At 41.8% G+C, this 26,065-nt stretch overlaps 1 protein-coding gene across 1 annotated transcript in view; it reads right to left on the reverse strand.

The window, feature by feature from the left end:
* Positions 1-26,065, reverse strand: part of Stoml2 (stomatin like 2) — a 77,502-nt gene that overhangs the window by 22,630 nt on the left and 28,807 nt on the right. The window lies entirely within an intron of this gene.

The following is a 26,065-nucleotide window of genomic DNA, read 5'->3' on the forward strand; positions in this document are numbered from 1 at the left end:
GAGATTGTGTATTTACAGTGGGAAGGACTAGAGGTGAAAAACAGTTCCAGAATATCAGGAAAGTGGTTACAGCAGTCAGGAGTATGGGTAGAGTGGGAGATGATATGCTTTGAATCATTGAGAATGGAGAATGTGAGGATTTCAATCCTTTCACCCTCCATATGAGAGGAATTCTGTCATTACCTAAGGTGAGTGTTGAAATCCCCCAAGGTAGGGGACCTAAGTTTGTGGGTGATAGGATGTCACAGTCCCATGGCAAGGGTTTCGATAGTTGAAGAAAGATATAAAATTTGTAAAATTAGGAAAGCACAGGCAAAACTGAGAAAAAAAGCAGCAGTTGGGAGACAGACCTTGAGCCACATCACATGAAAGTTTGGGGACTCAAGGTTCTTGAGGCATGCAACAGGTGTGTTGATGTTGGAATAAGCACAAACACCACCTCTGAATGGAGGTTATAGTTAGATGTGAGTAAGGGACCACGGAGATCATTAGACAACTGTCTCTCAAAGAGAAATATGATATTAGGAGAGATACTAGACAGATGGTGTTCAACTGAGGAGAGGTTACTAAAGAGACCACGAATGTTGGTATCGTTAATAGACAAAGGGGAAGGTTTAACAGAGAGGGAAAGGTCGTGAGAGGGGCTGGTACTACTAATGCTAGAGCCATCCTTCTCATTGGCAGTAGAGTCAGGCAGAAACCCAGAAACTCTTAGAACCACATGATGTTGAGAACTAGGGACCATAGATGTGACTCTATCCCTTGCATGCTTTTCACCTTCTTCCATGTTCGAGCCCTGATTGCTCAAAATTGATTTCTCTCCATCCTTCAATCTCCAACTTTGTCTCCCCATTCTCCTTGTACCCTACACTACTAACACATATTTTTCTTGACAACCTTTCCTCACTCATTTCCTCCATTGTTCCCAACCATTTCAGCATATCCTCTTCAGCTCTCTCAACCACACTCTTTTTCTTACCACACATCTCTCTTACCCTTTCATTACTTATTTGATCAAACCACCTCACATGACATTTCATTTCCAACACATCCACTCTCCTCCTCACACCCCATGCCTCATACCCATATACTGTTGAGACTACTATACCTTCAAACATACCCAGTGTTGCCCCCTTCAGCACTCCCAGAACCTTTGCCTCCGCCACACACCCTATGACTTGCTTCCACTTCCATATTTCTATTTGCTACCATGTCCACTCCCAACTATGTAAAACACTTCCCTCCTCTAAGTTTTCTACATTCACACTCACACCCCAAACTAACCTGTTCCTCAACCCTGCTAAAGCTAATAACCTTGCTTTTATTCACATTTACTCTCTACTTCCTCCTTTCACACACTCTTCCAAACTCAATCACCGACACCTTCAGTTTCTCCCTCGAATCTGCATCATCAGCAAACAAACAGCTGACTCACTTTCCAGGCCCTTTCATCTCACACAGACTGCATACTTACCTCTCTCTCCAAAACTCTTGCATTTACATCCCTCACCACCCCATCCATAAAAAAGTGAATAGCCATGGTAACATCACACACCCTTGCCACAGTCCAACTTTGCTTGGAACTATTCACTTTCCTGTCCTCCTACTAACACACATGCCTTTTGCACTTCAAAAACACTTCTCACTGCTTCTAACAGGTTTCTTCCCAAACCATGTATTAAGACCTTCCAAAAGGAATCTCTACCAACCCTATCATATGCTTTCCCCAGATCCAAAAATACCACAAACAAATCCCTGTTTCTCCAAGTAGTTCTCACACACATTCTTTACAGCAAACATCTGATCCAAACACCCTCTACTACTTTTGAAACCATAATGCTTCTCCTCAAACTGATGCTCTGTACATGCCTTCACCCTCTTAATCAATACCCTCTCATACAACTTACCAGGTACATTCAATAAACTTATACCTCTGTAGTTTGAACATTTGCCTCTATTACCATTGCTTTTACAAAATGACACTACAAATGCATTCCACCAATCCTCAGGCACCTCACATGATCCACACATACACTGAAAATCCTCACCAACCAATCAACAACACAGTCACCACCTTTCTTACTAAGTTCAACTGCAATACCATCCAATCCAGCCAACTTGTCACATTGCATCTCACATAAGGCTTTCATCACTTCTACTTTCTTCACTAAACCACTCTCCATGACTCTTTCACTTTGAATATGACCCTGACAAACACCCTACATCTGCCATCCTATCATCAAACACATCCAACAGTCCTTCAAAATACTCAAATCCATCTCCTTCACTACCTGTTACCACTTCCTCTTTTGCCCCTTCACCAATGTTTTCTTGTTTTTTGCACTTTATTAACCTCCTTCCAAGACCTAATCTTAATCTATCTGTATCTCTAATGCCTATTCCCTGCTGGAACGTCCATCAAGGAAGTGACCATGGCAAAAGTCTCCACTTATCCCTGTCTTTAAATGCCTCCCTTTACACCATTCCATTCATTCTTATACCATTTCTCTCTCTCCAATACTCTTTTGCTCTACTTCCCTATCCCAAGTAGTGTGCCTCTCACACCAACCGTTTAATTATTAGTACTGTCATGCACTCTCCTTTTAAACTCCCCTTCTTGCATTCTTTCCACATGCCCAAACCACCTCAAAGTATTATGTTTCACTAACTACAATTCAATCCCTGCCATACCAAATCTCTTTCACATCCCCCTCATTCGTTTCTTTACTTCATCTAATCATACCGCATGCTCCTCTAACTAGCTCATCCACATCTATATTTCAATTGCATTAGTCAGGTTGGGTAGGACTACACTGTCCCTGAATCTTTTCTTCTTTTGCATTCTTGATCCTCTACCCTTCATTGTTCTATGAAGGGACCCAGTGACTCTTCTGTCCTGTACTCCTCTCTCCCTAATCTGTCCTTCCATATCATTGAACTTACTCAAGATTGCTCCTAAATACTAAAATTCCCTTACCTCTTCCAGTCTTTCTCTCCCCATATCCTTAACACAGTTCAGTATAATTTCTTCTCTCACTCTATGGGGCTTTGCAAAATCAATACTCTCACTCTGTTTCCTTTCAAACACCATTACTTTCATTTTACTCACATTTACCTTCAATTGCCTATGCTTACACACATCATAAAACACACTTACAAGCTTCTGCAACTCCTTTTCACTCTGACCAAATACATGGCATCATCTGCAGTCATTATTTCTGTTAAATGTTATTCACCATGAAAAATAAGACATACTCCTATACTGTGATTTTAAAGCAATCTATTTTTTAAGAAGATAGACAAATAAATGCAAGGTATTTTGTTTCATAAATGAAATATAACTCAGTGAATGGTTTCTTTACCTGAAATAATAAAGATATTCTACAATAATAACCCAATTAGTGCTAGGGATATGTTCCTAGAAAATGAAGCATTAAGCAAAACATCATTTTATGGGGTTACTAGACCAATGCATATATGGAGATGTATTTCCTGATTTTTTTTTTTTCCAATGAGATATATACTGTTTTGCACATAAGGGATACAACCACAGATTATTAGAGTGACGTATCTTTACTAATGTGACAGTTGAGGGTATAACTGGTGTAAACGGGGTGTTCAGTGTTGTAAATGGAAATAGTGAAGAGCTTGTAGATTTGTGTGCTGAAAAAGGACTGGTGATTGGGAATACTTGGTTTAAAAAGAGATATACATAAGTATACATATGTAAGTAGGAGAGATGGCCAGAGAGTGTTATTGGATTATGTGTTAATTGATAAGCGCATGAAAGAAAGTCTTCTGGAAGGTAATGTGCTGAGAGGTGCAACCAGAGGGATGTCTGATCATTATCATGTGGAGGCGAAGGTGAAGTTTTGTACAGGTTTCCACAAAAGAAGAATGTTGGGGTGAAGGGAGTGGTGAGAGTAAGTGAGCTTGGGAAGAACTGTGTGAGGAAGTACCAGGAGAGACCGAGTGCAGAATGGAAAAAGGTGACAACAAAGGACGTAAGGGGAGTGGGGGAGGAATGAGATGTATGTAGGGAAGCAGTGATGGCTTGCGCAAAAGATGCTTGTGGCATGAGAAGCATGGGACGTGGGAAGATTAGAAAGGGTAGTGAGTGGTGGAATGAAGAAATAAGATTATTAGTGAAAGAGAAGAGAGAGGCATTTGGAGGAGTTTTGCAGGGAAATACTGCAAAGGAGTGGGAGATGTATAAAAGAAAGAGGAAGAAGGTCAAGAGAAAGGTGCAATAGGTAAAAAAGAAGGCAAATGAGAGTTGGGGTGAGAGTATCATTAAATTTTAGGGAGAATAAAAAGATGTTTTGGAAGGAGGTAAATCAAGTGCATAAGACAAGAGAACAAAGGGGAACATCAGTGAAGAGGGCTAATGGGGAGGTAATAACAAATAGTGGTGATGTGAGGAGATGGAGTGAGTATTTTGAAGGTTTGTTGAATGTGTTGGATGATAGAGTGGCAGATATAGGGTGTTTTGGTCGAGGTGGTGTGCGAAGTGAGAGGGTCAGACAGAAAGGTTGGGTAAACAGAGAAGAGGTAGTGAAAACTTTGCGGAAGATGAAAGCCGGCAAGGCGGTGGGTTTGGATGGTACTGCAGTGGAATTTATGAAAAAAAAGGGGTAACTGTGTTGTTGACTGTTGGTGAAGTGCCTAAGGATTGGTGGAATGCATGCATAGTGCCATTGTACAAAGGCAAAGGAGATACAGGTGAGTGTTCAAATTACAGAAGTATAAGTTTGTTGAGTATTCCTGGGAAATTATATGGGAGGGTATTGATTGAGAGGGTGAAGGCATGTACAGAGCAACAGACTGGGGAAGAGCAGTGTGGTTTCAGAAGTGGTAGAGGATGTGTGGATCAGGTGTTTGCTTTGAAGAATGTATGTGAGAAATACTTAGAAAAACAAATGGATTTGTATGTAGCATTTATGGACCTGGAGAAGACATATGATAGGGTTGATAGAGATGCTATGTGAAGGGTATTAAGAGTATATGGTGTGGGAGGCAAGTTGCTAGAAGCAGTGAAAAGTTTTTATCGAGGATGTAAGGAATGTGTACGAGTAGGAAGAGAGGTAACTGACTGGTTCCCAGTGAATGTTGGTTTGTGGCAGGGGTGCGTGATGTCTCCATGGTTGTTTAATTTGTTTGTGGATGGGATTGTTAGGGAGGTGAATGCAAGAGTTTTGGAGAGAGGGGCACGTATGCAGTCTGTTGTGGATGAGAGGGCTTGGGAAGTGAGTCAGTTGTTGTTTGCTGATGATACAGCGTTGGTGGCTGATTCGGGTGAGAAACTGCAGAAGTTGGTGACTGAGTTTGGTAAAGTGTGTGAAAGAAGAAAGCTGAGAGTAAATGTGAATAAGAGCAAGGTTATTAGGTACAGTAGGGTTGAGGGACAAGTCAATTAGGAGGTAAGTTCGAATGGATAAAAAGTAGAGGAAGTGAAGTGTTTTAGATATATGGGAGATTATTTGGCAGCAGATGGGACCATGGAAGTGGAAGTGAGTCACAGGGTGGGGGAAAGGGCGAAGGTTCTGGGAGCATTGAAGAATGTGCGGAAGGTGAGAACATTATTTTGAAAAGCAAAAATGGGTATGTTTGAAGGAATAAAGGTTCCAACACTATTATATGGTTGCGAGGTGTGGGCTATAGATAGGGTTGTGTGGAGGAGGGTGGATGTGTTGGAAATGAGATGTTTGAGGATAATTTGTGGTGTGAGGTGGTTTGATCGAGTAAGTAAAAATAGGGTAAGAGCGATGTGTGGTAATAAAAAGAGTGTGGTTGAGATAGCAGAAGAGGGTGTTTTGAAATGGTTTGGTCATATGGAGAGAATGAGTGAGGAAAGATTGACAAAGAGGATATATGTGTCAGAGGTGGAGGGAACAAGAAGTGGGAGACCAAATTGGAGGTGGAAGGATGGAGTGAAAAAGATTTTGAGCAATCGGGGCCTGAACATGCAGGAGGGTGAAAGGCGTGCAAGGAATAGGGTGAATTGGAATGATGTGGTATACTGGGGTCGACAAGCTATTAATGGATTGAACCAGGGCATGTGAAGCATCCGAGGTAAAGCATGGAAAGTTTTATGGGGCCTGGATGTGGAAAGGTAGCTGTGGTTTTGGAGCATTATACATGACAGCTAGAGACTGAGTGTGATTGAATGTGGCTTTTGTTGTCTTTTCCTAGCGCTACCTCGTGTGCGTGCGGGAGGAGGGAGGTGTCAATTCATGTGTGGCAGGGTGGCGATGGGAATGAATAAAGGCAACAAGTATGAATTATGTACATGTGCATATATGTCTGAGTTAGTATATAAATGTATAAGTTGAAATGGTTTTTTTTTTTTTTTTTTTTTTTTATACTTTGTCGCTGTCTCCCGCGTTTGCGAGGTAGCGCAAGGAAACAGACGAAAGAAATGGCCCAACCCCCCCCCCATACACATGTACATACACACGTCCACACACGCAAATATACATACCTACACAGCTTTCCATGGTTTACCCCAGACGCTTCACATGCCTTGATTCAATCCACTGACAGCACGTCAACCCCTGTATACCACATCGCTCCAATTCACTCTATTCCTTGCCCTCCTTTCACCCTCCTGCATGTTCAGGCCCCGATCACACAAAATCTTTTTCACTCCATCTTTCCACCTCCAATTTGGTCTCCCTCTTCTCCTCGTTCCCTCCACCTCCGACACATATATCCTCTTGGTCAATCTTTCCTCACTCATTCTCTCCATGTGCCCAAACCATTTCAAAACACCCTCTTCTGCTCTCTCAACCACGCTCTTTTTATTTCCACACATCTCTCTTACCCTTACGTTACTTACTCGATCAAACCACCTCACACCACACATTGTCCTCAAACATCTCATTTCCAGCACATCCATCCTCCTGCGCACATCTCTATCCATAGCCCACGCCTCGCAACCATACAACATTGTTGGAACCACTATTCCTTCAAACATACCCATTTTTGCTTTCCGAGATAATGTTCTCGACTTCCACACATTCTTCAAGGCTCCCAAAATTTTCGCCCCCTCCCCCACCCTATGATCCACTTCCGCTTCCATGGTTCCATCCGCTGACAGATCCACTCCCAGATATCTAAAACACTTCACTTCCTCCAGTTTTTCTCCATTCAAACTCACCTCCCAATTGACTTGACCCTCACCCCTACTGTACCTAATAACCTTGCTCTTTTTCACATTTACTCTTAACTTTCTTCTTCCACACACTTTACCAAACTCAGTCACCAGCTTCTGCAGTTTCTCACATGAATCAGCCACCAGCGCTGTATCATCAGCGAACAACAACTGACTCACTTCCCAAGCTCTCTCATCCCCCTCTTTCCAGGACTCTTGCATTTACCTCCCTAACAACCCCATCCATAAACAAATTAAACAACCATGGAGACATCACACACCCCTGCCGCAAACCTACATTCACTGAGAACCAATCACTTTCCTCTCTTCCTACACGTACACATGCCTTACATCCTCGATAAAAACTTTTCACTGCTTCTAACAACTTGCCTCCCACACCATATATTCTTAATACCTTCCACAGAGCATCTCTATCAACTCTATCCTATGCCTTCTCCAGATCCATAAATGCTACATACAAATCCATTTGCTTTTCTAAGTATTTCTCACATACATTCTTCAAAGCAAACACCTGATCCACACATCCTCTACCACTTCTGAAACCGCACTGCTCTTCCCCAATCTGATGCTCTGTACATGCCTTCACCCTCTCAATCAATACCCTCCCATATAATTTACCAGGAATACTCAACAAACTTATACCTCTGTAAGTTGAAATGTATAGGTATGTATATGTGTGTGTGTGTGGATGTGTATGTATATACATGTGTATGTGGGTGGGTTGGGCCATTCTTTCGTCTGTTTCCTTGCGCTACCTCGCTAACGTGGGAGACAGCAACAAAGTATAATAAATAATCTTGGCTAATATAAGAATATCAAATGGACAGAGTACAACATTGTAACATGAATGACAGCCATCTAATAAATAGTGACGATTGTAACAGAATGAGTGAGATAGGCAGTGTGTTGGTGAGATACAATGGGCAGGAAGAAGGTGGGAAGTAATGGATATCATATGGCTCTGCTCTGGCTGAAGCTAACCCATCTCAGCATCACTGAAAATATGATTTAGGAGGTAATGACAGAGGTAAGGTGATGATGAGGTCGGTAATGATGAGGGAGATGGAGGTGGTTAGGGAGATTGCATGAGAAGGTGATGTGTCTATCAGTTTCTCTGGTAACACTGGCTGCAGCACTGTCAAATGCTACTGAGCAGTTGATGTCTATCCACAATATTGTCTCAGCAAAGCATTATGCTATATAAAATTTCAAAATATGGAATGAGAAAGCAGAAAGTTGGGGGTGATCAGAGAGGTGGAGTGAAAAGTTGTGGTAACATGCACTGGGTGTGTTGCCAAGTGCTTCTCAACAGCTGACATTCATCCCACCACCACATCTAACACCTTGCACTTATGCTTCAGTTAACCTCATACAATTTTATGTCATACAGTAAGACCTACACAATATAAAATTATAAAACATCTAATAATCAACTGTACTCATGAATACTTGACAACAAAACAGCAGTAGGAGATGACGAAGGACAAGAGAGGCCACTCATGGGATGAAGGGCCTGGCTGTGGCTCCTCCTCAGATTCCATCTGTTTCTTGAGGAAGGCATCTACAGTTGACAGCCTTTACTTGAGTCCTCTCACACACCAATTCTCCATAGAAGGAAATCATGTCCAGAAAACCCCTCCCAGTCTGGGTCTTTCTCCATAAAATGGTCCATGATTCCTATGGTATTGGTGATGCTGTCACTGAGAAATGCTCTGGTTAGGTTTCTCTCAGGTGATGTCTCTAGCTCTTCTGTATCAGAATCGTCAGCCTCACTCTATATATGTTTCTGTGCTAATTCCCACAGTTCATCATTAGTACGACTGTTACTATGAGACAACAGGAGCTCCTTCACAACATCCACATCATCGTCATCCAGTCCCGCTTCGTTGGCCAGCTTGATGGTGTCAGTTGCAATTGCTGGTGCAGTGTAAAAGCCTAGAAAGTTGTTGCATGCTTTCAGCCATAGTTTTTTGTAAACTCTACTGCTAGTTACTTCATTCTAGGCTACTATGAGACAACAGGAGCTCCTTCACAACATCCACATCATTGTCATCTAGTCCCACTTCGTTGGCCAGCTTGATGGTGTCAGCTGCAATTGCTGGTGCCGTGACAAAGCCCAGAAAGTTGTTGCATGCTTTCTTCCATAGTTTTTTGTAAACTCCACTGCTAGTTACTTCATTCTAGGCTACTCTGACATTACCTATGGCCTTCATAGATTGTCTATCTTCACCATCTGTTTCCTCAACAAGTTGTCTGATAGTGTGATGAAGGCAGATGGCCCTGAAATTCGATATGATCCCATTATTCATTGGCTGAATCGTGGAAATTGTATTAAGTGGTAGGTAAACCACTTCTACATAACATTTTAAAATATGGAGTAAGAAAGCAGAGAGGTGGGGGTGATGAGAGGCGGAGTGGAGGGTTGCCGTAAAATGCACCACGAGTGGGTTGCCAGGTGCTCCTCAACAACGATTCATCCCACTACCACAACCACTACCATGTACTTATGCTTCAGTTAACCATATACAATTCTATGTCACAATCAGACCTACACTTAACATAGAATCATAAAAGACATTTAATAAACAAAGCACTAAAGTAGCAACACATCACAAAGACAGTGATCTGTAGGATTTCTAGAGTCTCAGGGTGGCCTGGGGCATTATTGAGCACCAACAATTCTCTGGGTTCAAAGTTTCCTCCTTCACAATAGCACTTCACTGCTGGGCAAAAATGTGACATAAACTACAGTGGGAAAATATCAATTATCACCAGGCTTTCTTGTTCACTTTCTAATGGATAGGTATATGCTTTTTTGAAAATCCCCTCATAGCTTGTGGGTTTGCTGCTTAAAGTCTCCTGCAGTATTACCCTCCAGCAGTAGCATTAAGTGATTTTTTGCAACCTTGAACCCAAAACCATGCTTCTCTTCTCAAAAGATGAAAGTGTGGGATGGCATTCTTTTCCATTAAAAGCCATTTTCATAAACATTGTAGACAAACTGGAGAGAGGTAGTTGCCACACTTGATGACAGCTTCGAGGGTGGTGTGAAATTCCTGAGCAGCTTACACATCTCCACTCACACCTTCATCACAAATGCAGATGCTGTGCAAGTTACTGCACTGTATGAACTGATTAAACCCTCTGCTGGCTGAGAAAGTTTCTGATTCATCATCTTCCTGCAGATGCCTGAAGATTCTCCTTGCTTTTCCCATGAATTTGGCTCAATAGCATATTATGATACAATTGGTCAGCCAACCATATACTTACAGGTCTACATTCCATTTGTTCAAACAAACTGCTATTAATCTTATATTGATCATAGCACAAGTTTTATATCTTCTTTGCATTCTTAATAATGGTTCTAAACACTCTTAACCAATTTGAAAGCACCACTAACCAGCTTCCAACCATCTCAGCACTTATAATATTACATCCAAGTAGAAACCTTTTTAAGGAATTTTAAATGACTATCAGCACTTGAACTTGGCTTTTCTAAGAATCTTTATATGATTTATTAGCAACAGACCTTGCAGGCCATTTTTCAGACATGACTGGTAAAAAATATTCACAAAAACAAAAAACTGGCAAGCCAGCAAGAATGTGTACACAAATGTAAGTGCAACAAAATTTGTACTATGTTAACACTGGTGGAAGTTCAGTGCTGATTAAATGTGAGCATTTGTGTGCATGGTGCTCTGATTTGCCATGAGAGTATAAACAAAGACAGCTGCTCTTAGCATTTTGTGAGTGTCTGGATTAGTGACTTATGACTTCTTTTAAGGATTTCATAATTTTTTCCAGTAAAACTAGAGCTCCAAGATGTAAGCAAAAGCACAATAACAAAACATTGCTCTAAGGGGTAGTAATAATTGGGGTATTACTGCATAATGCTTACTATGGCCCACACATAGTGAGTAATATGAAGTGAATAATAGCGAAATATATAAAATATACAGAGCACCAGATTGGGGAGGAGCAGCATGGTTCCACAAGTGGTATAGGATGAGTGGATCAGGTGTTTGCTTTAGAGAAAGTGCATGAAAAATACTTAGAAAAACTGATGGATTTGAATGAGACACATGTATCTGGAGAAGGCATATAATAAGAGTTGACAGAGATGCCCTGTAGAAGGTCTTAAGACTATAAGATATCGGAGTAAAACTGACAGACAAGGTTGTGAGAAGGAGAGTGGATGTGTTGGAAGTGAAATGTTTGAGGACAATATATAGTGTGAGGTAATTTGATAAGAGTGAGTAATGAAAGGGTATGAGAGATGAGTGGAGATGAGGGTAATAAAAAGGGAGTGGGTGAGAGAGCTGAGGAAGATGAACTAAAATGGTTTGGACATATAGAGAGAATGAGATAAGAAATACTATCCCCAGTTTCCTGCAATAGCAAAGCAGTGCTAGGAAAAGATGAAGAAAGTATGTGTTCACTGACATACATTCTCTCACTGTCATGTGCAATGTGTGCAATGCACTGAAACCACAGCCCCCTATCCACAACCTAGCCCCACAGACCTTTCTATGGTTTCCCCTGGCCACTTCACATGTCCTGTTTCAGTCCATTGTCAGCACATCGACACCTGTTCCAATTTACTCTATCCAATGCATGCCTTTCACCTTCCTGCATCTTCAGGCCCTAGTCACGACATATCTTTTTCATTTCATTCTTCCATCTCAAATTTGGTTTCCCACTTTTCCTTGTCCTCTACACTTTGTCACCCTCTCCTAAATCAATCTTTCCTTACGTCTAAACCATTTCAGAACACCCACTTCAGCTCTCTCAGCCACACTTCTTATGAACACACCTCTCTATTACTTTTATTATTTTCTCAATCAAACCACCTTACACCAAATATTGTCCTCAACATTTCATTTCAAACACAACCACCCTTCTTCACATATGGGTGGACAGTGGACTGACTAAATATTTCAAAGCTTGATTTCGGTACTTTATATTCCTAAAAGAACATTTTAACCCCAGAATCCTATTAAACATAAAAAATGTAATATTTATTTTGATTTTAAAGAAAAATTAGTTTTTAAAGGAAAACTACAAAAATCACTTTTCAGGCCAAAAAACTTTTTCACTGAGATTTGCAGTAAAACTTAATGAGACTTCTCCACCTTGAATGATAACTAATGCATTTTACAATACTTCCTCAGGCTAACAGATAACATATAATATGAAGTGATATATTATGAATGATATTAATATGAGAACAACAGAAAACACAGTCACCCCCTATTTTTATAAATTCCACTACAATACCATCAAAACCCGCTGCCTTGCTGGATTTCCATTTTCCCCAAAGCTTTCAATACCTCTTCTCTCTTAACCAAACAATTCTCCCTGACCCTCGCACTCTACACACTACCCAAACCAAAACACCCTACATCTGCCACTCTATCATCAAACACGTTCAACAAACCTTCAAAATACTCACTCCATCTCCTCACTTCATTACTACCTGTTACCACTTCCCCACCTCATTGATGTTCCCATATATTCTCTTGTCTTATGCACATTATTTACCTCCTTCCAAAATATCTTTTTATCTACCCTAAAATCTAATGATACTCTCTTAACCCAACTCTCATTTACCCTCTTTTTCAACCCTTGCACCTTTCTCTTGACCCCCTGCTGCTTTCTTTTATACATCTTCCAGTCATCTGCACTCCTTCCTTGCACGTATCATCCAAATGCCTCTCTTTCCTTTTTCACTACCAACTTTACTTCATCCCACTACTCACTACCCTTTCTAATCTACCCACCTCCCACCTTTCTCATGCCATATGGATCTCTTGCACAAGCCATCACACTGCTTCCCTAAATACATCCCATTCCTCACCCACTCCCCTCACGTCATTTGCTCTCACCTTTTGCCATTCTACACTAAATCTCTCCTGGTACTCCCTCACATAAGTCTCCTTTCCAAGCTCACTTGCTCTCACTACTGTCTTCTTTCCAACATTTTCTCTCTTCTTTTTTAAAAACCTCTAAAAATCTTCACCTTAGCCTCCACAAGATAGTGATCAGACATCCCTCCAGCTGCCCCTCTCAGCACATCAATTAACATGTAATCCAATAATGCCCTTTGAACATCTCTCGTAATCACATACATACATATGTATATCTCTTTTTAAACCAGGTATTCCCAATCACCAGTCTCTTTTCAGCACACAAAATCACAAGCTCTTCACCATTTCCATTTACAACACTGAATACCCCATGTATACCAATTACACCCTTAAGTGCCACATTACTCACTTTTACATTTAAATCACCCATCATTAGAACTTGGTCTTTTGCATCAAAGCTGCTGACACAGTTGCTCACTTGCTTCCAAAATACTTGCATCTCATGATCTTTCTTCTCATCACTAGGTGCATAAGCACTAATAATCACCCACCTGTCTCCATCCACTTTCAGTTTTACCCACATCAATCTAGAATTTACTTTCTTACACTCTATCACATACTCCCACAACTCCTGCATCAGGAGTATTGCTACTCCTTCCTTACCTATTGTCCTCTCACCAACCCCTGACTTTACTCCCAAGACTTTTCCAAACCATTCTTCCCCTTTACCCTTGAGCTTCATTTCACTCAGAGCTAGAATATCCAGGTTTCTTTCCTCAAACATACTACCCATCTCTCCTTTCTTCTCATCTTGGTTACATCCACACACATTTAGAAACCCCAATCTGAGACTTCAAGGAGGATGAGCACTCCCCACTTGACTCTTTCTGCTTCCCTTTTTAGAAACCGAAATACAAGGAGGGGAAAGTTTCTAGCCCCCATTCTCCCATCCACTTTAGTCGCCTTCTATGACACATGGAATACGATGTATGTGTGAACCATGGTGAGGTACCTGAGGATTGGAGGAATGCATGCATAGTGCTACTGTACAGAGGCAAAGGGGATAAAAGTGAGTGTCCAAATCACAGAGGCATAAGTTTGTTGAGTATTCCTGGGAAATTATAAAGGAAGGTATTGATTGAGAGGGTGAAGGCATGTACATAACATCAAACTGGGGACGATCAATGTGGTTTTAGAAGTGGTAGAGGATGTATGGATCAGGTGACTGCTTTGAAGAATATTATACTTTGTCGCTGTCTCCCGCATTAGCGAGGTAGCACAAGGAAACAGACGAAAAAATGGCCCAACCCACACACATACACCTGTATATACATACAAATCCACACACGCACATATACATACCTATACATCTCAACGTATACATATATATACACACACAGACATATACATATATACACATGTATATAATTCATACTGTCTGCCATTATTCATTCCTGTCACCACCCCGCCACACATGAAATGAAAACCCCCTCCCCTCGCATGTGCGCGAGGTAGCGCTAGGAAAAGACAACAAAGGCCACATTCGTTCACACTCCGTCTTTAGCTGTCATGTATAATGCACCGAAACCACAGCTCCCTTTCCACATCCAGGCCCCACAAAACTTTCCATGGTTTCATATGCCCTGATTCAATCCATTAATAGCTTGTCGACCCCAGAATAACACATCATTCTAATTCACTCTATTCCTTGCAAGCCTTTCACCCTCCTGCATGTTCAGGCCCCGATCACTCAAAATCTTTTTCACTCCATCTTTCCACCTCCAATTTGGTCTCCCACTTCTCCTCATTCCCTCCACCTCCGACACATATATCCTCTTGGCCAATCTTTCCTCACTCATTCTCTCCATGTGACCAAACCATTTCAAAACACCCTCTTCTGCTCTCTCAACCACACTCTTTTTATTACCACACATCTCTCTTACCCTTTCATTACTTACTCGATCAAACCGCCTCACACCACATATTGTCCTCAAACATCTCATTTCCAGCACATCCACCCTCCTCCGCACAACTCTATCTATAGCCCACGCCTCGCAACCATAACATTGTTGGAACCACTATTCCTTCAAACATACCCATTTTTGCTTTCCACGATAACGTTCTCGACTTCCACACATTTTTCAACGCTCCCAGAACTTTCACCCCCTCCCCCACCCTATGATTCACTTCCGCTTCCATGATTCCATCCGCTGCCAAATCCACACCCAAATATACAAAACACCTCATTTCCTCCAGTTTTTCTCCATTCAAACTTACCTCCCAATTGACTTATCCCTCAACCCTACTGTACCTAATAACCTTACTCTTATTCACATTTACTCTCAGCTGTCCTCTTTCACACACTCTACCAAACTCAGTCACCAGCTTCTGCAGTTTCTCACCCAAATCAGCCACCAGCACTGTATTATCAGCAAACAACAACTGACTCACTTCCCAAGCTCTCTCATCCACAATAGACTGCATACTTGCCCCTCTTTCCAAAACTCTTGCATTCGCCTCCCTAACAACCCCATCCATAAACAAATTAAACAACCATGGAGACATCACGCACCCCTGCCACAAACCAACATTCACTGAGAACCAATCACTTTCCTCTCTCCCCACACGCACACATGCCTTACATCCTCGATAAAAACTTTTCACTGCTTCTAACAACTTACTCCCACACCATATATTCTTAATACCTTCCACAGAGCATCTCTATCAACTCTATCATATGGCTTCTCCAGATCCATAAATGCTACATACAAATCCATTTGCTTTTCTAAGTATTTCTCACATACATTTTTCAAACACCTGATCCACACATCCTCTACCACTTCTGAAACCACACTGCTCTTCCCCAATCTGATGCTCTGTAAATGCCTTCACCCTCTCAATCAATACCCTGCCATATAATTTCCCAAGAATACTCAGCAAACTTATACCTCTGTAATTTGAGCTCTCACTCTTATCCCCTTTGCCTTTGCACAATGGCACTATGCAAGCATTTCGCCAGTCCTCAGGCACCTCACCATGAATCATACATAGAGTAAATAACCTTACCAACCAGTCAACAATACAGTCACCCCCTTTTTTAATAAATTCCACTGCAATACCATCCAAACCTGCTGCCTTGCCGGCTTTCATCTTCCGCAAAGCTTTTACTACCTCTTTTAGCTTACCAAATCGTTCTCCCTAACCCTTTCACTCTGCACACCACCTCGACCAAAACATCCTATATCTGCCACTCTATCATCTAACACATTTAACAAACTTTCAAAATACTCACGCCCTTGCCTTCTCACATCAACACTACTTGTTATCACCTCCCCATTAGCCCCCTTCACTAATGTTCCCATTTGTTCCCTTGTCTTACGCACTTTATTTACCTCCTTCTAAAACATCTTTTTATCCTCCCTTATTTTTAATGACACTCTTTCACCCCAACTTTCATTTACCCTCTTTCTTGCCTCTTGCACCACTCTCTTGACCTCCTCCCTCTTTCTTTTATACATCTCCCACTCATTTGCATTATTTCCCCACAAAAATTGTCCAAATACCTCTCTTCTCTTTCACTAATAATCTTTCTACTTCATCCCACCACTCACTACCCTTTCTAATCTACCCACCTCCCACACTTCTCATGCCACAAGCATCTTGTGCACAAGCCATCACTGCTTCCCTAAATACATCCCAATCCTCCACCACTCCCCTTACGTCCTTTGTTCTCACCTTTTCCCTTTCTGTACTCAGTCTCTCCTGGTACTTCCTCACGCAAGTCTCCTTCCCAACTCACTTGCTCTCACCACTCTCTTCACCCCAACATTCTCTCTTCTTTTCTGAAAACCTCTACAAATCTTCACCTTCACCTCCACAAGATAATGATCAGACATCCCTCCAGTTGCACCTCTCAGCATGTTAACATCCAAAAGTCTCTCTTTCATGCGCCTATCAATTAACATGTAATCCAATAATGCTGTCTGGTCATCTCTCCTACTTACATATGTATACTTATGTATATCTCTCTTTTTAAACCAGGTATTCCCAATCACCAGTCCTTTTTCAGCACATAAATCTACAAGCTCTTCACCATTTCCATTTACAACACTGAACACCCCATGTACACCAATTATTCCCTCAACTGCCACATTACTCACCTTTGCATTCAAATCACCCATCACTATAATCCGGTCTCGTTCACCAAAACTACTAACACACTCACTCAGCTGCTCCCAAAACACTTACCTCTCATGACCTTTCTTCTCATGCCCAAGTGCATATGCACCAATAATCACCAATCTCTCTCCATCCACTTTCAGTTTTACCCATATCAGTCTAGCGTTTACTTTCTTACACTCTATCACATACTCCCACCACTCCTGTTTCAGGAGTAGTGCTACTCCTTCCCTTGCTCTTGTCCTTTCACTAACCCCTGACTTTACTCCCAAGACATTCTCAAAGCACTCTTCCCCTTTACCCTTGAGCTTCGTTTCACTCAAAGCCAAAACATCCAAGTTCCTTTCCTCAAACATACTACCCATCTCTTTTTTCTCATCTTGGTTACATCCACACACATTTAGACACCCCAATCTGAGCCTTCAAGGAGGATGAGCACTTCCTGCATGACTCCTTCTTCTGTTTCCCCGTTTAGAAAGTTAAAATACAAGGAGGGGAGGGTTTCTAGCCTCCAGCTCCCGTCTCCTTTAGTCGCCTTCTAAGACATGTGAGGAATGCGTGGGAAGTATTCTTTCTCCCTTATCCCTAGGGATAATAGACATAATTAGACATAAAGTCTAAAAAATATATATATATATATTTTTTTTTTTCTTTGTCGCTGTCTCCCGCGTTTGCGAGGTAGCGCAAGGAAACAGACGAAAGAAATGGCCCAACCCACCCCCATACACATGCCTTGATTCAATCCACTGACAGCACGTCAACCCCGGTATACCACATCGCTCCAATTCACTCTATTCTTAGCCCTCCTTTCACCCTCCTGCATGTTCAGGCCCCGATCACACAAAATCTTTTTCACTCCATCTTTCCACCTCCAATTTGGTCTCCCTCTTCTCCTCGTTCCCTCCACCTCCGACACATATATCCTCTTGGTCCAGTTTTTCTCCATTCAAACTCACCTCCCAATTGAATTGACCCTCAACCCTACTGTACCTAATAACCTTGCTCTTATTCACATTTACTCTTAACTTTCTTCTTTCACACACTTTACCAAACTCAGTCACCAGCTTCTGCAGTTTCTCACATGAATCAGCCACCAGCGCTATATCATCAGCGAACAACAACTGACTCACTTCCCAAGCTCTCTCATCCCCAACAGACTTCATATATATCTTTTTTTCTTTTTTCTTTTAAACTATTCGCCATTTCCCGCGTTAGCGAGGTAGCATTAAGAACAGAGGACTGGGCCTTTGAGGGAATACCCTCACCTGGCCCAATTCTCAGTTCCTTCTTTTGGAAAATTAAAAAAAAAACGAGAGGGGAGGATTTCCAGCCCCCCGCTCCCTCCCCTTTTAGTCGCCTTCTACGACACGCAGGGAATACGTGGGAAGTATATATATATTTTTTTTTTTTTTTTTTTTTTTATACTTTGTCGCTGTCTCCCGCGTTTGCGAGGTAGCGCAAGGAAACAGACGAAAGAAATGGCCCAACCCCCCCCCATACACATGCACATACACACGTCCACACACGCAAATATACATACCTACACAGCTTTCCATGGTTTACCCCAGACGCTTCACATGCCTTGATTCAATCCACTGACAGCACGTCAACCCCTGTATACCACATCGCTCCAATTCACTCTATTCCTTGCCCTCCTTTCACCCTCCTGCATGTTCAGGCCCCGATCACACAAAATCTTTTTCACTCCATCTTTCCACCTCCAATTTGGTCTCCCTCTTCTCCTCGTTCCCTCCACCTCCGACACATATATCCTCTTGGTCAATCTTTCCTCACTCATTCTCTCCATGTGCCCAAACCATTTCAAAACACCCTCTTCTGCTCTCTCAACCACGCTCTTTTTATTTCCACACATCTCTCTTACCCTTACGTTACTTACTCGATCAAACCACCTCACACCACACATTGTCCTCAAACATCTCATTTCCAGCACATCCATCCTCCTGCGCACAACTCTATCCATAGCCCACGCCTCGCAACCATACAACATTGTTGGAACCACTATTCCTTCAAACATACCCATTTTTGCTTTCCGAGATAATGTTCTCGACTTCCACACATTTTTCAAGGCTCCCAAAATTTTCGCCCCCTCCCCCACCCTATGATCCACTTCCGCTTCCATGGTTCCATCCGCTGCCAGATCCACTCCCAGATATCTAAAACACTTCACTTCCTCCAGTTTTTCTCCATTCAAACACCTCCCAATTGACTTGACCCTCAACCCTACTGTACCTAATAACCTTGCTCTTATTCACATTTACTCTTAACTTTCTTCTTCCACACACTTTACCAAACTCAGTCACCAGCTTCTGCAGTTTCTCACATGAATCAGCCACCAGCGCTGTATCATCAGCGAACAACAACTGACTCACTTCCCAAGCTCTCTCATCCCCAACAGACTTCATACTTGCCCCTCTTTCCAGGACTCTTGCATTTACCTCCCTAACAACCCCATCCATAAACAAATTAAACAACCATGGAGACATCACACACCCCTGCCGCAAACCTACATTCACTGAGAACCAATCACTTTCCTCTCTTCCTACACGTACACATGCCTTACATCCTCGATAAAAACTTTTCACTGCTTCTAACAACTTGCCTCCCACACCATATATTCTTAATACCTTCCACAGAGCATCTCTATCAACTCTATCATATGCCTTCTCCAGATCCATAAATGCTACATACAAATCCATTTGCTTTTCTAAGTATTTCTCACATACATTCTTCAAAGCAAACACCTGATCCACACATCCTCTACCACTTCTGAAACCGCACTGCTCTTCCCCAATCTGATGCTCTGTACATGCCTTCACCCTCTCAATCAATACCCTCCCATATAATTTACCAGGAATACTCAACAAACTTATACCTCTGTAATTTGAGCACTCACTCTTATCCCCTTTGCCTTTGTACAATGGCACTATGCACGCATTCCGCCAATCCTCAGGCACCTCACCATGAGTCATACATACATTAAATAACCTTACCAACCAGTCAACAATACAGTCACCCCCTTTTTTAATAAATTCCACTGCAATACCATCCAAACCTGCTGCCTTGCCGGCTTTCATCTTCCGCAAAGCTTTTACTACCTCTTCTCTGTTTACCAAATCATTTTCCCTAACCCTCTCACTTTGCACACCACCTCGACCAAAACACCCTATATCTGCCACTCTGTCATCAGACACATTCAACAAACCTTCAAAATACTCATTCCATCTCCTTCTCACATCACCACTACTTGTTATCACCTCCCCATTTACGCCCTTCACTGAAGTTCCCATTTGCTCCCTTGTCTTACGCACCCTATTTACCTCCTTCCAGAACATCTTTTTATTCTCCCTAAAATTTACTGATAGTCTCTCACCCCAACTCTCATTTGCCCTTTTTTTCACCTCTTGCACCTTTCTCTTGACCTCCTGTCTCTTTCTTTTATACTTCTCCCACTCAATTGCATTTTTTCCCTGCAAAAATCGTCCAAATGCCTCTCTCTTCTCTTTCACTAATACTCTTACTTCTTCATCCCACCACTCACTAACCTTTCTAAACAGCCCACCTCCCACTCTTCTCATGCCACAAGCATCTTTTGCGCAATCCATCACTGATTCCCTAAATACATCCCATTCCTCCCCCACTCCCCTTACTTCCATATATATATATATATATATATATGTACATAATTCATACTGTCTGCCCTTATTCATTCCTGTTGCCATCCCGCCACACATGAAATGACAACACCCTCCCCCCGCATGTGCGCGAGGTAGTGCTAGGAAAAGACAACAAGGCCACATTTGTTCACACTTAGTCTCTAGCTGTCATACATAATGCACCGAAACCACAGCTCCCTTTCCACATCCAGGCCCCACAAAATTTTCCATGGTTTACCCCAGATGCTTCACATGCCCTGGTTCAATCCATTGACAGCATGTTGACCCCGGTATACCACATCGTTCCAATTCCCTCTATTCCTTGCACGCCTTTCACCCTCCTGCATATTCAGGCCCTGACCACTCAAAATCTTTTTCACTCCATCTTTCCACCTTCAATTTGGTCTCCCACTTCTCCTCGTTCCCTCCACCTCTGACACATATATCCTCTCACTAACCCCTGACTTTACTCCCAAGACATTCCCAAACAACTCCTCCCCTTTACCCTTGAGCTTCATTTCACTCAGAGCCAAAACATCCACGTTCCTTTCCTCAAACATACTACCTATCTCTCCTTTTTTATCATCTTGGTTACATCCACACACATTTAGACACCCAAATCTGAGCCTTTGAGGAGGATGAGCACTCACCACGTAACTCCTTCTTTTGTTTCCCCTTTTAGAAAGTTGAAATAAAAGGAGGGGAGGGTTTCTAGCCCCCCATTCCCGTCCCCTTTAGTCACCTTCTACGACACGTGAGGAATGCGTGAGAAGTATTTCTCTCCCCTATCCCCAGGGATGTGTGTGGGAAATACTTAGAAGAACAGATGGATTTGTATGTAGCATTTATGGATCTGGAGAAGGCATATGATAGGGTTGATAGAGATGCTTTGTAGAAGGTCTTGAGAGTATGTGGTGTGGGAGGCAAGTTGTTAAAAACAGTGAAAAGTTTTTACCAAGGATGTAAGGCATGTGTGCAAGTTGATAGGGAGAGAAGAGAATGATTGGTCCCCAGTGAATGTCAGTCTGTGACAGGGGTGTGTGATGTCCCCATGGTTGTTTAATTTGTTTATGGATATCATGGTTAGGAAGTTAAATGCAAGAGTTGAGAGAGAGAGAGAGAGAGAGAGAGAGAGAGAGAGAGAGAGAGAGAGAGAGAGGAGAGAGAGAGAGAGAGAGAGAGAGAGAGAGAGAGAGAGAGAGAGAGAGAGAGAGAGAGAGAGAGAGAGAGAGAGAGAGAGAGAGAGAGAGAGAGAGAGAGAGAGAGAGAGAGAGAGAGAGAGAGAGAGAGAGAGAGAGAGAGAGAGAGAGAGAGAGAGAGAGAGAGAGAGAGAGAGAGAGAGAGAGAGAGAGAGAGAGAGAGAGAGAGAGAGAGAGAGAGAGAGAGAGAGAGAGAGAGAGAGAGAGAGAGAGAGAGAGAGAGAGAGAGAGAGAGAGAGAGAGAGAGAGAGAGAGAGAGAGAGAGAGAGAGAGAGAGAGAGAGAGAGAGAGAGAGAGAGAGAGAGAGAGAGAGAGAGAGAGAGAGAGAGAGAGAGAGAGAGAGAGAGAGAGAGAGAGAGAGAGAGAGAGAGAGAGAGAGAGAGAGAGAGAGAGAGAGAGAGAGAGAGAGAGAGAGAGAGAGAGAGAGAGAGAGAGAGAGAGAGAGAGAGAGAGAGAGAGAGAGAGAGAGAGAGAGAGAGAGAGAGAGAGAGAGAGAGAGAGAGAGAGAGAGAGAGAGAGAGAGAGAGAGAGAGAGAGAGAGAGAGAGAGAGAGAGAGAGAGAGAGAGAGAGAGAGAGAGAGAGAGAGAGAGAGAGAGAGAGAGAGAGAGAGAGAAATATGTAGTTTGTTGTGGATGAGAGGCCCTAGGAAGTAAGTTGTCATTTGCTGGTGATACAGCTCTGGTGGCCAATTCAAGAGAGAAACTGCAGAAGTTGGTGACTGAGTTTGGAAAAGTGTTGGAAAGGAGAAAGTTCAGAGTATATGTAAATAAGAGCAAGGTTACTGGGTTTGGTGGGGTTGAGGGACAAGTTAATTGGGGTACAAGTCTGAATAGAGAAAAACTGGAAAAAGTGAGGTGTTTTAGACATCTGGGACTGGACTTAGCTGCAGATTAAACCATGGAAGCAGAAGCGAGTCACAGGGTAGGGGAAGAGGCAAAGACTCTGGGAGCAATGAAGAATGTGTGGAAGGAGAGAACATTATCTCAGAGAGCAAAAATGGGTATGCTTTAAGGAATAGTAGTTCCAACAATGTTATATGGTTGCAAGGCATGGGCTATAGATAGGGTTGTACGGAGGAGGGTGGATGTGTTGGAAATGTTTGATGACAATATGTGGTATGAGGTGGTTTGATTAAGTAAATACTGAAAGAGATGTGTGGAAATAAAATGAGCATGGTTGAGAGAGCAGAAGAGGGTGTGTTGAAATGGTTTGGACATATGGAGAGAATGAATGAGGAAAGATTGACAAAGAGGATATATGTCAGAGATGGAGGGAACAAGGAGAAGCAGGAGACCAAATTGGAGGTGGAAGGATGGAGCGAAAAAGATTTTATGCAACTGGGGCCTGAACATGCAGGAGGGTGAGAGGCATGCAAGAAATAGAGTGAATTGGAACAATGTGGTGTACCAGGGTCACCGTGCTGTCAATGGACTGAACCAGGGTATGTGAAGCTTCTGAGGTAAAACCGTGGAAAGGTCTGTGGGGCCTGGATGTGGATAGGGAGCTGTGGTTTCAGTACATTACACATGACAGCTGGAGATTGAGTGTGAATGACTGTGGCCATCTTTGTCTGTTTTTCCTGGCGCTACTTTGCTAAAGCAGGGGTAGCGATGCTGTTTCCTGTGGGGCTGGATAGCGACAGGAATGGATGAAGGCAAGCAAGTATGAATATGTAAAGGTGTATATATGTATATGTTTGTGTATGTGTATATGGGTATATGTTGATATGTATATTATGTATATATGAGTGGAATGTGAAGTTACTTTAAAGTTTAATTTCAGGATTTAATCATCCCAAAACATAATTTTCTCTCCACAACATTAATAAAGCTTAATTGTAGAACTTAATCATCCCAAAATAAAAATTTTTCCACAGAATATTATTCACCATGAAAAATTTAACCTATACTGAAAGTATAAAGCAAGTTTCTTTTCTTTAAAAAATGACAAAAATTCAGGTTATTTCTTACACCAAAAAACAATTTGTTCCAAAAACTGATATGTAGCTTAATGAAAGGCCTCATTACCTTAAATGATGCCAAAAATAATCTAAAATGCTTCTTGTGGTCAAAATATTGCAAATAATATCAAATGAATTACCATGAAACAGATTAAACATAAATATTTCACAGCTTGATTTCAGTAGAAGAACTAAGATTTTCCAGCAAATCTAGAATTTTGAAGAAAAACAACTAAAACTTCACATCAAAATATTTTTTCTCTGAAATTGAGAAACAACTAATTGAGAGTTTTCTTTACTTTAAAAGATATCCCAAAATTTTCTTATAGTTCCTATCCTTGTGAATATGGCAAAAAAGTTCTACCTATGTATTCCCTGCATGCTGTAGAAGGTGACTTAGAAGGTCAGGAGCATGAGGGCTGGAAACCTCCTTGCACTTTAATTTCTTCAAGATGGGACAGAAGAAGGAGCCAGCAAGGAGTGTTCATCCTCCTCGAAGGCTCTGGCTGCGTTCTGAATGTGTGAAGATGTAACCCAGATGAGAAGAATGGAGGAGAGATTGGTACCATAGTAGATTTCAGGAAAGAAATCTGGAAGTTTGGTCACCCTACATACACAAAATGGAGAAAGTACAGGCCAGCTACCAAAATGATTCCCAATTAAAGTATTCAGATCTATTCAGTTCGGAAAAGAAAAGGTTAAGGGGTGATCCCATAAAGGCATTCAAAATCATCAAAGGCATCAATAATCTCAATCTAACAACATATAGGGAGAGATTCATCTGATTTCATTTGTAGTAATGGTAACAAACTCATGGGCAAACATTTTACTTCGAATGAGGCAAAATACATTTTCTTCAACAGGATTGTTACCATATGGAATGATTTACTAATAAGAGTGGCTGAAAGTAGTGACATAGATACATTTCAAAACAGACTGATAAATATTTCACTTTAAGTCCAAGACTGACATTATTTGTACCTCATTAGCTGCATGAAAAGTTTATACTGTTTTACTATCTTTATTTTGTATGTATTTCGACTCTTTCCACACTGATCTACGATTTTCATACCTCTTCCACTGTCACAATCACCTCAAAGGGACCCAGAGGTCTGTTGCTGTTTGAAATGCTTTGTATGTTATGGCTCTGAGTGAAACAAAACTAAAGAGTAAGGGAAAGAATGTTTTGCAAAAGTCTTGGTTAGAGTCAGGGGTCACTGTTAAGGCAAGTGCTAAGGAGGGGGTAACACGACTGCTGAAGCAGGAGTTGTAAAAATTTGTAAAAAAGGATGTGAACTCCAGACTGATATGGGTAAAAATGATTACGAGAAATAGATGATCATTTATGCTTATGTAACTGGCCACAAGAAGGAAGATGAAGAGAGGTAAGTGTTTTGAGAGTAGCTGAACAAGTGAGTCAGTAGTTCTAATGTAAGAGATCAGGTATCAATGATGGGTAATTCAAATGCTGAAGTGAGTAATGTGGCAATTGAGGATATTACTGAGGGTATGGGGTTTTCAGTAAGGCGAGTAGAAATAGCATATATTTCCCCTCTCACTAATACACCAAAGAACATCTTACCTTAAGTTCAGTCAATCAAGGGTTCCTTAATCATGGGAAGAAGAGCTTAAGATGCCAATGATGAAGAAAAATTTAATTCTCTTGAAACTAAAAGGATATTCTCCAAATAATAAACTTTGTGGATATAGGGAGGATAACCAACCAGACATAACACTTACATCAAAAATGCATTCTGAGTGGCTTTCTTTATTGTGTTTCATTTTCAGATCAGGAGTACAAACAGCATCCCAGGGGACAACGGTGAAAGTGACAAGTTTATAAGCAATTTTCAGATAAGGAAAAGGAAACATGCTGCTACTCAAAGCATTATTTTTGTGCTATTTGCTGAGGTAAACAACAGCAAGACAGTGGGAGATAAGCTATAGGAGGAAACATAGTGACCACCTAGGGCTACTAAGCTAGTCTGATCTAATTTTTTGTTATCAATGC

Source organism: Panulirus ornatus, chromosome 56 (genome assembly GCF_036320965.1).
Source record: "Panulirus ornatus isolate Po-2019 chromosome 56, ASM3632096v1, whole genome shotgun sequence".
Taxonomy (NCBI): Eukaryota; Metazoa; Arthropoda; class Malacostraca; order Decapoda; family Palinuridae; genus Panulirus; species Panulirus ornatus.